At 36.3% G+C, this 15,814-nt stretch overlaps 1 pseudogene; it reads left to right on the forward strand.

Annotated features, from left to right (window-relative positions):
• The first annotated feature begins 1,175 nt into the window (after positions 1-1,175).
• Positions 1,176-2,609, forward strand: LOC149157746 (arginine-specific demethylase JMJ20 pseudogene; annotated as a pseudogene).
• Positions 2,610-15,814: the final 13,205 nt, after the last annotated feature.

The raw sequence follows: 15,814 nt of genomic DNA on the forward strand, positions 1-15,814 counted from the left end.
TACCCCAGTGGACCGATTAGCTACGGTAAATGTGGGAGGAGGGTGTTACAGAGTGGTATCAAAGCATGCTTCAACCCTTGGACAGGATGGGTGGAATGTGGTTCTCATGCATGCATGTAGGGTGTATATGTGCTTATTATGTATGTGTTATGAATATAATTCATAAAATAAATAAAATAAATATAAATAATGTAAATAATTAAAAATCAAATATTGATTATGTTAAATAGTCATTAAGTTAAGTGAAAAGGCATGTCTAAAAGACATGCCCAGTCATGAAAGGACACCTGCCTAGGTATATATGTGGGTCTTCATTGTAACATTCAACATACTTGTACATTTCATATATATTAAAGATTATTTAAAAATACATTTGTGTATTTTAACATTTTAAGTCAACAAGCTACAATTTTGTTGCTTCAGTGGTATCAGAGCCATGCGAGTCTTTGAATGTTATCCGCCACACAATATAACCATGCGAGTCCTTAAATGTTATCCACTGCACAATATTCCATTAAGTTTTCGCCCTAAATTCATTGAGAAGTTCAGTAAAATTCAAGAAAAGCTTTAGCAATTAGAAAAATCATGTGCATAAGTTACAACACATCTAAAGGAAATCGATAATAAGGAAGATTTTGATAAGAAGAAGATTTTGATCGAAATGATGATAAAGAACATGAAGATGTGATACATAATGATGAATATGAAAAGGATATCGATCAAGATGAGGATCGAGATGAAGTTTATCTTAATCGGGATGAAGTTACTGGTGTAGTGGATAGCCTTGACCATAATGAAAATGGCAGTGGTTCAAAACCCCCTCGTTATTTCCCATCGTGTACATTGTCTGGTCAAGTAGTTGGAGTAGATGCATCAGACATGAATCCAGCTAAAATTTTTACTAAAGAGGTAATGAAGGAACCTAAGGAAATTCCTGAAATAATGTCTCTTGATGAATATATAGGTTCAAGGGAGATCAATCTAATCAAGATGTAGAAGTTATTAACACAATTCAGAATGAAGAATCTACAGAATGGGCAAACACCCTTCAAGATAATGTGGAAGAATACTATCTTAAGAAACAAGAAGATGAACAATATCATAACAATGAGAAAGATGTTGAAGTAGACATTGATGATGACGGAGAGGAAATTTTTGAAGGGGGCACAGAGAGGATGATGATAAAGGTAAGTGGGAAGATACACTGAGTTGATGGAAGGAAAATCAGCTACAGAGAATTTAGAGATAAATATATGAAGGACAACAAACTAGTCCTCCTCACTGGCCTTATGGATGATTAGAGGGCTTTTTGCGATTGTGTTTCTCCTGATGGCCAACCTAGCCTCTCGTTCTTCTCCCTAAATTTCACCAAATCCTGAGTTCAAGTTGTAGATTGTGACAGAAAAGAATTCACAGACCAGAAGAGACTGGGGATGATTATTACTAAATACATCGAATACTAGCACAATATGAATTGCATATTTTATGACACAGACTGTGATGGTAACATAAATTACTCATCATTTATTTATTTGAAGGATTGGCGTTTTGTAAATGAATATCCTGATTATGATGCTTACACTACTCCAACAGTTTTCTTAGATGATTGGCTCAACTTATACCTTGATTTTTATCGCATCCATGGCATTCGAGGTGTTGATGAAGGCTGTGAATGTGACGTGTCGTGCTTAGATTATTGCTTTGTATATATGGTCCAAAAAGGTACTTGGAATCCATTAGATGCAGATGCCTTTAGGTCATATAGCTGGTCTGCAAATGTTTGTGGCAAAAAATTTTGGCATTTTCTTTCACCCTCCCAGTCACATCTTTTGTATGACAAATACATGAAGCAAATTGTCTATGATATTTATGGAGATGTGTCAGCAACACAGTTCCCTGGATTTTCTGAGACATATTGGTTGGAGTGTATCCAAGAAAGAAATTAAATTATCTTCGTACCTAGTGGTTGGTTTCATCAAGTAAAATATGTGGAGGACACTATTTCAATAAACCAAAATGGGTTCAACACTTGTAATATTTCATGGGTGTAGAACCTCCTTATAAAGGACTACAACAAAATACAAGAGTATATTGAGGACGTAAGAAGCATAGCTGATGACTTTGAAAGCCTCTATCAATGCAAGTTGGAAGCTAATACAGGGATGAAATTTGATGACCTTTTTGTCGTTATCAGTCGAATGGATCTTGCAAATTTTACCCAGCTCATTGGTATCATGCAATCACAGGAAGGAAGATACAACAAAAATGGCATGGAAGCTTCATAAATAGAGAAATTTCAACAGATTCTCTTTAATTTGGTATCCATTCGTAATTTTGCACAAAATATGACCCTTCATTGCAAGGGTGCTTTCCTTCATTGCAAAGCAACCACGCAAGTGGAAGTACTCGATACAGCTCCCTCAAGAACTATATCCAAGGTCAAACACCACACAATCTCTATATTTGTCAGGGATGACAGTGGGATGATAAACGACATTGCAGGTGTGTTTGTGAGAAGAGGAAACATTGAGTCATTGGAAACTGGGCTTAATAAAGAAAAAGCACTCTTCACAATTGTTGTTTCTGGTACTGACAGAGTGTTGCAGTAGGTCACCCAACAACTCTATAAGCTTATCAATGTCTAGAAGGTAGAGTATCTTTCAAAGGAGCCACAAGTACAACGAGAACTAATGCTTGTGAAACTCAATGTAAATTCCACCTGATGTGTTGAGATGTTAGAATTGGTGGATATCTTCAGAGGCCGAGTGATTGATGTATCTGAGAATCTATTAACTATCGAGGTAGTCTTCATATTATCTACCCTCTTTTCTCATATCTCAATCGAAAGGGGCTTTCCACTTTTCTTTTGTCCTGTGGCCTTTTATTTGGTTGTTATGGATTCTTCAAATGACCAAAAAACACATGATGTGCCTTCTAAAGAGTACGATAACACAAAAAGAGAAGAAAGCATTACTAAAGACCAGAATAAAAACCAGAATAATGATACCGCTAGAGAGGCTTTGAGTCTTTTGAGGGGTACAACCACAAACGCTTTTACGAAGCATTTCAGTATGTATGGAGAAATAACAAACTCTATTGTAATGAAGATCGTGTCACTAGGAAGCCTCGGGGATTCGTTTTTGTGAATTATGCCGACCCCTCTATGATGGACAAGGTTATAGAGGACAACCACATTCTTGATGGAAAAATGGTGGAAATTAAAAGAACCTTTCCAAGGGGAAATACATCCAAGGGCCCAAAGACAAGAAATATTTTTGTGGGTAGTATACCCAAAACTATTACTGATGATGAGTTCAAGAACTACTGCAACAAATTTGGCAAAGTTGTAGAACATCAAATCATGCAAGATCGAAGCACTAGGGAGTCCAAGGGTTTCTGTTTTATCACTTTTGACAATGAGCAAGGTATAAATGATGGTTTCAATGATGTGATTATGTGGGAGTTTCAGAAGGATAGGGACTATATCTCTTCGTGGAGGAAGGAAATTGCTAGGATGCTTGCATCACTACTCAATGAGTTTTATAGGTACTTGTCAACTCAGCGCGTCGATGAACATATTTCCCTTGAATCAATGAGAGCAATGTCAAGGGTTGTACAACCGTCAAAAATAAAGGGTTTTTGTTGTACAGATACCATTGTACAAATCGAATCTGTGGCTATTCATGACCATTGGAATTCCTATGGTGACTATTGCACATATATAAAAATATATATATTTATAAAATAACTTTAACAATTAAAAAAAGAAAAAGTTACATTATAATAATTTTTATAAAGTTACTTTATATATATATACATATATTATAATAATAAAATTATTATTATTATTTAATTGAAAAAAAAGAGGGGTTCACAAAGAAGGAAATCAACATGCCAAAATGACGTATGCAACATGAAAGAAATTATTATCGATAAAGCTTTGGGGACAAAGCTTATGAAGGGAGGGGCAATGTTATGAATATAATTCATAACAAATAAAATAAATGTAAATAATGTAAATAATAAAAAATCAAATATTGATTATGTTAAATAGTTATTAAGTTAAGTGAAGAGGCATGTCTAAAAGACATTCCCGGTCATGAAAGGACACCTGCCTAGGTATATATGTGGGTCCTCATTGTAACATTCAACATACTTTTACATTTCATATATATTAGTAAAATATTATTGAAAAATAAATTTGTGTATTTTAACATTTTAATTCAACAAGCTACAGTTTTGTTGCTTCAGTATGCATGGTGATGGTCATTGTTAGAGTTGTGTTTCCAGGTAGGAGTTGATGATGTTGTTGTTGGGATGTGTTAGTCATGAATTCATGTCAGTTTTATACGCATTTGTTATGCATGTTAGTGTCTACATGTTGTTATTCATGCATTTTTATGGGAATGGTTGTCATGCATGAGGTCATGGTATTTAATTGATGTTGGCATGCATGATGTCTATATATTTTTATGACTATGATTATACGTGTATTGTGCTAATCTGGTTGATCTTGTAGATGAGATATCCTCCCCTTAACTACATTGAGGTATGTTGGTTAATGGTTGTTATGATCATTAGGGTTAGGAACATGTATGTTAGTCTATGGTTGTTGCAGTTACATGTATGTAGATGTTAGTTGATCAGTGTAGTCATATGCACATGTGTTGGTTAGTCATGCATGGTAGTTGATTTGTTGTTATATGCATTGTGGTTGTACACGTGATGATTATGGTCATTGTACTTAAGATCTTGATGTTATATGTATCATGTTAATCTAGATTGGCCTATTTAGATGGATATGGTTATGATACTCGAGCTGATATACTTGTGACATTGTGTCATACTAACCTGGACGGACTTGTGTAGATGTGATAGCCTCCCATAAGATACATTGAGGTATTAGTTTGATTACGTCATCTATTTGGTTTATCTAGCATGGTATGTTTATGGGTTACTTGAATGTTTGATTAATTGCATGATGTGAGTATGTGTCTATAAGATTGCATGAAGGAATGATCTTGTTTTAAGATGGTTGTACTAATACAATATATGTTGAGACAACTAATATATACTTGAGTGTAAGTACGTGATGGCTGTAGTGTTATGATCGTGACTATGAGTTGACTATTGATTATGACATAGTTGTTAGTATTGATAAAGGTTGATTTACAATTAATAGATATGATGTATTGATCTTTAGATCATGTGACTGATATGTGTGAATAGTTGCAAGGAAACATGCTTGGTATTAACATGACAAGGTAATAGTTGATGTGTTTATATAGCTAACAGTTGGTTGATGTGATAACACATAGTAAGACTCAATTGCAACAAGGTAAAAGTTAAAATAAAGAAATTGGGTGAGAATTACTTTGGCATTGTTTGGAAACCGTAGTTCCAAATTAACAAATGCTTACATGAGTATAGGAAGTCTTGTTAACCTGGATTTTGTCTGACATTATGTGGATATGTGCTATATTTATGAACGTGTACTCGACAGGTAAACAATTGGTTTCCAATTATGGTTGGATCTGTGAATAGGAGTTCCTTGATAGATGACACATGTGTAGGTGTTCAAGATAACTTGCTTGATACAACAAGGTAAGGTAACAGATGTATTGTTATATTTATTTATACACTTATATTTATGTGTTTATGGCAGTATGATGGAGGGATTCCATGACAAAAGAGACTTCCATGAGATATTGAAGAAGGCTCGAGTTGAGCTTTCCTTTAGAAGCATTGGGAACCCATGGGGATTGAGTCATGGTGTTTATTGATAGTTTTTTCTTTTGGCCTTTCGTGATTTGTTTTTTCTTGATTTTCAATTTTGTTTATGTCTAGTGTATGACCATACCACTTTGCTTGAGTTTTCATATTGCTATTGGTTTTTCATGTTTTTCTCTTGTTTGATTCTTGGTATTGCCTTTTATGTTTTTTAAGAGCCTTGGGATTTGGTTGGGGAAAGAGGAAAGTTAGTGGACCTCAAGGAGCGTTGAATGAATCCAAAAGGTAATGTAAGACTCAGATTAAGCTCAGTGCATAGGTAAGGGAAGTTAAAGGCAAGAATATGACAACCATATGGACTGGTTGGGTCCATTGGGATAAAAGGATGGTGGTAGGAGAGTCATGAGAAAGGTAAGAGGAAAGGTAAATTAAATGGATCTGAGGTATCAAATGCCTTGTTGGGAATTTTTGTTCTCAATGTTGTGCATGTTGTGCACGAATAAAGGGAGTTCTCTTAACCTAGACTTTATGATATGTCGCAATTACGTTGTGATAATGATTATGATGATGTCTATATATGTATATATGTATGTACCTATGATGTTGTCTAACAGGGTCATTAGGGGTAATGATCAATGTTCCATCGAGTTTCTGGGATGGGGAAACACGAGAGAAAGGATACGTACGAGGGCGACGTATATAGGCAACCCAAAAATTTAGGGAAATTTCAGGGAAATGGGGGGGCATAAGAGTCATAAAAATTATAAAAATATTAAAAATTAATATATAAAAATAAAAAATTAAATCTCAACAATATGTTAATAACTAAGTTAGTAAATAGTAAATCTTAATACATCTAAATATGATCATCATTTCGTATTAGACTATTATGAATCATAATTATCATTTGGCATTTTTTCAATCATCAATGTAAAATTGTAAATCTAAAAATAAATTACTAAATTGAATCCATCATTTGACATTGTGCAATGTTCCATCTAAATTCATCATTTGGAAATGGGCATTAATATTATGCAAGGTACATCTAAATTAAATGAATCATTTGACAATTGAAATTACACAATGCACATCGAAAGTAAATTCATCATATGAAAATGATATTATGTTGAAGCCTAAAATAGCCATATAATACTAAACTAAAAGTAAACATAGAAATTAGTGAAATACTAGTAAATTTCTCAAAAATAACTAAATAATAAATCTCAACTCCAATCTGGTGGTTCCAAGTCAAAAAATGAAAATCGTAACTCCAATTCGGCAGCTCCAAGTCACAAAATGAAATCAGAAATCCAAATGTCTTAGGGACCCGGTCGATGGTAAATTTGAATGACAACAAATTTCAAATGGAAAATGTCGAGCGATAGTACAAGGAAAATGTCAGGCAACAAGGTAAAAGCATAGGGTTTGTTATCACAAAAATAAGAGTTTACATTGTTCTTAATCATGGACTTAGATAAGTGTTAAGTTATTTTATGTTTTAATGGGTAGGTGATAGGTTAAGAGTCTCATTTTCATAACCAAATAAAGTTAAATCAGCCTTATTCCATGTCCTAGAAATCTCACATGCTATTTAGAAGCCATATCTTTAACCATTTTGAAAAAAAAATTGGAATTAACCCCGAAACCACATTTTCGTAGCGTAGACAATGTAAAAGGTATGTTTTGCGCTATGAAAATGCAAATTTGTCGACAGTCCTATCAAAATGTCGATTCGTTCAAAAACCGTTAATCCTTCATTATTAGGTGTCAACCAAGAGTCAGTTCTTAAGCATGCAGCCATCCAAATTCATCATTTCAAATTTAGGGGTCATCATGATAGGTAATTTCAAATTCAAAAGGGCTGGCTAGTTTCTTATTGCAGTTTGCAAGGAAACCTTCAAACATATCATTTTCGACTGATAAGCTTATGGTAATCCCTTACCAAAGTTTTTCTCATCTATAATTCAAGCAAGGTTCATTACCATTAACAAGCGAGGCTGATTTGTTACAGGAATTCAGAGGCAAAGATGACAAAAGAAAGGAAGAAACACAGGTCCAGTCATCGTTTAAGAATAGAGCCCGAAAGCACCAAGGTTATAGCTAGAGATAAATCAGTATGGAAGCCTTCAAGAAAACGGGACGTTGGAAATTTTGTGAAAAATTTCAAGGAGGACACACTCAGGTGACAAAAGAGTTTTCCCTACATTTCACTGGGTCAGACACAAAAATTGGAATCCTACACTTGCCTATTACTCCTGAGATCATAGCCTTGGTGACAGAGATTCCTAGGGAACAAGATAGATGGTTCAAAAACTTCATATTTGACATGGAACCATGTAAAGTGTTTCTAAAGCCAGAGTTTGCAGAAACAGACTTAACCAAGGAAATTCCAAGGAACTACATCAAAGACATCTATGCCAACTTTCTCTCCAACATTCAGAGGTATTTTACCTGTGAGGGAAGATATCATAAAGTATATTCATATCATTTTAAACTCATGTTGCATTTTACTAGTATGATTTCTTTAGATTTGCCTTTCTTCCTGTATCGAAGTATAGCTAAGATGGCAGATAAAGTGCAAATGAAATCCCAAGGATATGAAACTTCCCTTTTTCATCATGGTCTAATTAAACTGATAGTTTTACATGAACTCAAAAGGATCAATAGAGAATGGTCTTCATTTTTGTTTTTATGTGGTTTTGGAGTGGAAAATCAAGATACATGCATTAGCCCTAAGGCTAAAGAAACTCCATCAGTAAAAACCAGTAAGCCTGTAATGACCAGGTCAAAAAGATTAGTTAAGATAAAACATAGAAAGCAGATGAAAGACCAAGTGAGTGAAACGTCAGTGGTTATTCTTGAGACTCCTCAATCCACAAAGGAAAAGATAGCTGAAGTTAAAGAAATGACACAAGAACAGTCAGCTAACAAACCAGTTCAAAGGAGATTGACTAGAAGTCAAATTGTAAAGAAGAAGGGCAAATCAGTGATCTCGGGAGAAAGACCAGGCTTGAAGGGTAATTTAAATGATATTTTAAAAGCCATTGATATCGTAGAATCCCCTTTGGTGCAGGCAGATGTCATAGAATTTGATGAAGGCAAGTCGAAGAAGATGAAATCTTCTAAGAAACTGAAATTTTAGGATGATGTTACAACATTTGTGTTCAAGCCCGGAAAGCCTTAACCAAGCAATCTAAAAAGATGCAAGAGTCCAATAATGAGTTAGGGAAAATAGAAGAGTCTTCCGTTATTCAGGAAGAGTTGATAGACCTTTCATCACCAATACCTGAAGGTGACAAAAATAGAGTTGTTTCCACTCAAACAGAAAAAACCAGTTATGAAGAAATGGAAGAAAGGTTAAGAGCAGATAATATTGAAATTTCTAGACTAAGGATGAGAACAAGAAGGCATGTTGTTGAGATTTCAAAAGGATAAAGGCTCTCTGGGAAGTTGAAAAAGTTTCCAAAACAGAAATAGTCAGCAGTGAAACTCAGTACTTTACTTGGATTGTTCCTGCAATTAAAGAAGCCAGATTTGTAAGGATGATGAATGCTCAATTGAGAGCTACTAATAGGATATTGAAGAGACAGGTTGAAGACCTAGAAATACAGTTAACAAAATCTGAAGAAAGGCTACACCAATAATGAAACAAAGTGATGAAAAAGGGCAGTAAAGGATATATCTTAAAATAGTTTTGGTATTAAAAAAAAGGTCATCTGTGAAGAAGAACATCTTATAAGGTTAAGTTGTTTTGATTTTTGGTGATCATATCAGTCTTTATGAAATTTTGAAAATCCCCAAATTGCAGATTTTTAAAAACTGTGTTGAAAAAAGAGCATACATAACAGTTTCGTAGAGCACTACGAAATTGCTGAAGGTGAACTTTTAGCACTTTATAGATGTATTTCGAAGGTAAGGTCTAATAAATTTCAAGTTTTGATGTTGCTGGTAGACATATGAAGATCACAGATGAAGTTTTAGATGGAAGTGATGCAGAAAGAATGGTTCAAAGAAGTATTTCACAAGTGATATAAAAGTTGCGCTACGAAAACAGACTATTTTCATAGCACAATCATGTTTCATACTCTTTTCCATCTGTTCAAGGTTCCTGTTAGAGCCTAGATTGACCTCAGGCTGAAGGGAGACAATCCTAAGATAACCACAAACCAAGCTTAACCTGGTAGCTAGCCCTACCAGGTCAGGAGAGGGCTCTCTCCTTGTCAATCTCAGTTGAGATGACTGAAATGAATATGGATTTTAGGCTAGGTATAGTAGCTCTAGGGTTTTTGGTTGATTTTGATAAGTTGGTTGCTGGATCAAATGGAGCAGGCAGCTTTGGGTCCGGGAAATCAAATCATAATTGCAGGGTGTTCAGTGGGGCGAGGTAGGTAGGTGTTTTAGCACTTAGAATTGAGTGAGATGGTAAGTCTAAGACTAGTGAGGGGCTGAGGAGGGCATGCAAAATTCATGAATCCTCTTCAAACAGTAGAAAACATTAAAAAATAAATGTAATCCCAAGGCAAAGCATTGATATTAATGTATTCCACCTATCTATCTTGATTCATTTAGTTAAGAAGAAAGAAATAGATGCTGGCACATATAACACATGAGAGAAACTGATAACAAAAGGAGAAACAATACCAAGACACATTACCACAAGAATCCCACAAAAATAGCTGCAAACCCTGGTTTATTTCCTTGCCAAACTGATATAGTGATGTACAATGAAGCTCAAAACATCCACAAGAGTCCAACCTTTACTAATGACTGAAAAAACACATCATATAGACATCAAAACTATATGAGGTATCCATCAGGGCTCAAATCCAAGAGTTAAGGAGTTGTTTCAACTACATCTAAACTAGGAAAAAGAAAATAGGCGGTGGAACAGCTTGACTCTAAAACCAAGGAAACTGATGCATTCAGTTTTAAACCACTTTTCATTGATGTATCTACCCCCTCATGTCATTTTTCATCAAATTTACATCACATCAAATCATTTACCATCACAAATTTACCAAGGAGAAGAGAAAAAGTCAACTGGTAGTCAAACTGGGAGAAATTTTGAGTTTTAAGCAAAATTGATAAAAACTGCCCAATGCGCAGCTCCATCAGCCCAATGCGCAGCGCCGCTTCAAGCATGCTTTTGGAGGCCTTACACTCCACCAAATCAGGCCCAAGATAGCGTTTTGGAAAGCTCTTTCTGTCTAGTTTCTGAAACAACTTGAATTTCTTGATTTGGAGGTCATTGTCCCCTTCAAAAATGAATTCTCCCAGGACTGCTTACTATGGGTGCAAAAAGTGGCAGAGAGGGCACTTTTTGACTGTTTTTTTCCCTTTAGGAGACCTAGTTTTGCTCCAAATGAGATGAAACTTTCAGGGATTGATGTAATTTTGATACTAAGTCCGAAACTACAAGCCATTTTGAAAATGGGTGTGCCAATCTGCGAATCCACCAGAATTTCCTGTGTTGCATAATTCAAAATTTTGAAATTGACAAAATTGTTTCAAAAGTTTCCTGGTTTTGGCTCAAAGCTGCTTCATGGGTTACTTTATTGGGCTAGAGTAACATCAGCCAAAATGTTGAGCTTATCCTTCCTCTTTTTTATTTTTAAGGCCCTCCTTAATCTTGCCTTAAGTTGCTTAATCCTTATGTTGCATATCCTATTCCGAGTGAAATAATGGTAAGCCATATGCCCAAGCATCTTTTTGTCTCTATTTGCTTTCTTCAGAAGCCCCTCAAGGTGAATGTTGACCCTCTCAAGCCATGTCTCTCAGTCCTTCTCAATCTCTTTCTCAATGGAGGTCATCTTGACCTTTGCCTTCTTTCCCTTTTGCCGGTTCTCTTTGATTATTTGCAACTCCATGAGGTCTTGTTTGTCGGTCAGCTATTTGTTTTCTTGCTCAAGATATTTGATGACCCATTTAGCCCTCTCTAAATTAACCATCAAGGCTTGTATCCCATCCTCTTGCTTCTTGATGATCATGTCCTTGGCAGTTCTTGGATCCTGAGCATCCAAGTCAATGACATCTACTCCTTGTGTCTCCTCATGGCCAACAAGATCAAAATCTCCCTCTTGTCCATCACTCTCATACATCTTTGCCTTTCCTTTTCCCTTGCTGTCCTACCCAACTTGTACCTATTTATCTGAAGATGAAGGCAAAGCCGCTTCCACTCCTTGTGGAGATAGCATTTGCCTATGGTCTATAGATGAAGGCGAGACCCCTTCCACTCCTTATGGAGATAGTACTCATTTGGCAGCTGCAAAGAGCATCCTAGTGCCTTTCTCATAAGTCACAAACACAAGTACCCCCACAGTTTCGGTTTCTTGAACCTTTTGCTCTCCTGAAGGCTCGCCTTCCTCTTGGGGGACTGATAAAAAGATTTGAGGACCCTTGAACATCTCATGAGAAATGAAGGTTTCCCATGGCATTCCCAACTGATTGAGCTGATGTAAAACAATAGTTTTAATAACTGAGAAATGGTAAATACTGTTGAGCTGATGTGGATATGGTTTCCTCTTTGCAATAACTGTCATTTTCTCTATATTTTTACACATGAAATAATGAATACTCATCATTCTTACTCTAGTGAAATACATGAGCAATCTGATATGGTAGGCATAAAGTCTAGTAAACCTACCCTCACAAGTAAAATACTTGATGATGACTTCCACGAGTGGAGCATACCGGTCCTCCAAAAATTTGAAAGGGAACACTCTACTGATTCTACCATGATACTTAGCCTTGATGTAAGGCTCATAATGTTCCATGCTGATATGTTGTCTCTTGTTCCATTTCTCTCCTACATCTGGGATTCCTGTGGCCTCTGCAATGATGGTGGATGATAGAGTGAATGTTACCCCGGTAAGATGTACCACATTGTTGTCCATGTTTGTCACAAACAGTCTTGCTAACTCATGATGGAACTTAACCCTCTCTACCATTTCAAAATAATCAAAACATGACTGATGTTTGAAGCATGAGGTGGCTAATGGGCAAGCAAGCAGTTCACTCATACTGATGGGCTCCTCCTTGATTATCTTGCCACCTTTTTGAGGCTTCCTCTGCTGCAAAATCCTTTCCCTAGAGTTGTCACTAAGGGTGTCCTCCTCATAATCATGTTCACTGTCCCTCTCCATGTCTGTCTCTCTTGGGATGATTTAATGAGTGGTGGATAAATAGGTGAGGGAAAGATGAGTATGAAGAGTTTTATAAAAGAAAAAATAGTGAGGGTGTGAGGTAAGGGAATGGATAGGGTTTATATAGAGGCTATGGTTTGTGATATTGAGGGTTAGGGTTTGATATGTGAAGGGTAGGGTTTGGGAGATAGGAGAAGGGAAAAGGAGTTAGGGAGGATGGGGTTTAGGAGATAGGTTTTGGGCAAATGAAATTAGGGAATAGGGAATAAACAACTGTAATTTGTAGTGTATGAGGTAGTTTTAGAGACAAATTAGGGTTTGATATTTAAGAGGTATAAACCATTAAACATGCATGAAAACCCTAGCTTAAACTAGAGGAGAGGGTATACTTACTTGACAATAGGTGAATGATGCAATGGAAATGAGTGAAGATGAGTTTTAGAGGTTTGGAAGCTTCACAGCCCAATGCGCAGTGCCACCAGCCTAATGCACAATGCCAACCCAATGCGCAGTGCCAGTTCAACTTTCCACAGGAAAAACTACTCTAATGCAGAACGCCTGTCCAATGCGCAGCACCAACTTCCAGATGCACAATGCCTTTGCAGACCACTTTTGGAGGCCTTCCTAGTGTCCAAATTGGGCGTGTGATAGCTTGATTGAACGTTTATCGAGTCTACTTTCTAGAACATCTTGAATTTTTCAATTTTGATTTCATTTGCCCTGTCAAAAGTCAAATCTGCCAAGACTGGTCAAAATGTGCAGAATGAGGCTGCCTAAATGCAGAGCACTGTTGCAGTCAACTTGTTAAGGTCTTCCTCAACTCCAAATTGAGCTCATGATAGCTCATTGGAAATATCTTTGTGTCTAGTTGCCATTTTAATCATAAAGCAAGTCATTTGGCCAACCAAGCTAGGAGAAATCTTGATTTTCCCAAGGTCACTCCAGAGGTGCATTAACTTTCCTAAGGCAACTGTATTTTTGACTTTTCTCTAAAACCATGACACCTGTGTAAAAAGTGAAGAATTTTTTTCTTCCTTGGCCTATTGTGGACAAAAACCTCTCTCACGTTTTCCAAATTCATTTTGTCTTGCTCAGAAACAAAAACCCTAGGAGAGGGAAATGTGCCTTACCTAAGCACAACTAAACCACAAACAAGGTGTAAACTGACCCATTGGGAACATGAAATAATGATGACAACTCTTTTAATGATGGTGCACTCATTCAAATGGTGACATGGACCAATACTTGGAACAATTTTGGAAGGAGTTAAAGCAAATCCTATACCTAATACCAAGTGACCAAAGTTTACTTAAAGACTCACTGAAATGACAAATTTTGACTTTAACACCCTAAAACCACTTTGTAAGAGCATGTTTGATCACTGGAGGAAGGCTTCAAAGACTGACACTAACATTGGCTCCAATGGGGATGGTAGTGCCTTGGAGGTGCCAAGAACACCATAGACCTAGTAGCCTTATCCATTGGGCAATGGAGTCAAAAACTCAAACTGAAATGCATGACCGAAAACTGATGACTTGATGACACAAACTAACTTTTACTCAACTAAAAACTAACTCGATACTAAAACGCAATTGACAAACTGGAAAAATACTCAAAATGGAGCTTATTCAATAAACCCTACTCTAACTGTTCCATTCGTCACCTGATCATGTGAAATGAAACAACCAAGGCAACCAAGTAAGCATTCTAGTTGTTGTTTGAATTCTACACAAGCGCTTTCTAATGAACAACAAGAGATAACTACTGAAAAACTTCTAAACAGATCCATTGAATAATATGGATTCTCTATCTGACTCCAAAAACACTACATAAGGATCTTGAAATTCATGTGCACTGGGGCTTAGCTCATCCAATGGATTACTTTGCTTCTCCTCATACCATGAATGCAAAATTTCATTTGAGTTTTGAGACGAGACTCCTGCTGAGAATGACAAAGAAACCGACTGCCGGATCAAATTTGTATCAATACTTGTTTCAAGCTCACGGGTAGATAATGGAGAAGGGCTTTGACTGTAGACATCATCCAACACATCAGCTATTGGATCGTGAAAAACTTGAAAAGACTATTGCAACCCATTTTCTATTGATTCCAATGAGATTGCATGGTTTTCTATAGATTGCTCATTTGAATATATACTATGTGAATGACCCTTCAAAAACTGAAATGATTCAAAAAAAAATGGCACGAAATCATCTTGCATCATTTGATCATATGTTCCAACTTCCAAGTCTTCATTTACAACCTGACATTCAATGACATTCGTGGGCTGCAAATCTAGATATGAGAAATCTTGAACAAGGATTTCATTGCCCTCAAGATGGTCCAGATAAAAAATTATCGACGGTTGATTTCTGATTGCATGAAAGTTGTCTGATGAACTGAAATGAAGTAAAACAAAAAGGAAAAGATCCTTCACTTACGTCAAAATTTGCTACACTTTCCTCCTCACTTCCATAGTTGATATGCAACGACTGACCACTATACTCGAACTGCTGAAAGTGAACTTCCTCCTCCCACAAACTAGCTGCTGATTTGTCTGCAAGATTAGCTTCTGTTTGGAGAACATAATCATCATCATACTAATCAAACTGAGGCAAATCATCAGTATAAAACACATCATCAAGCATACATGTCATATCAACAGATCTCTCTTCTCCAAGATGATCTATAAAACAATCATTATTAGGTCTATGACAACTGGGGTAATAAAGAAATGTTTTGGATCAGCAACGTGTTCCTCTTCAATTAGTGAGCCATGGTCTTGAACATTATACTCATTACTTGTGGTGATCTTTTGCATCATCTCTTCCACTGCACTTACCAAAATGTTGAGCTTTACCTCTAAAGATGTTGATTCCTCTAGATCTATGTTCTTTCTCTCTTCTTCCTTCAACTTTGCCCTCCTAATCAGCAAATTAGC

Source organism: Pinus tabuliformis, chromosome 5_2 (assembly GCF_031772625.1).
Source record: "Pinus tabuliformis cultivar Carrire ecotype Pingquan chromosome 5_2, CPIR1, whole genome shotgun sequence".
Taxonomy (NCBI): domain Eukaryota; kingdom Viridiplantae; phylum Streptophyta; class Pinopsida; order Pinales; family Pinaceae; genus Pinus; species Pinus tabuliformis.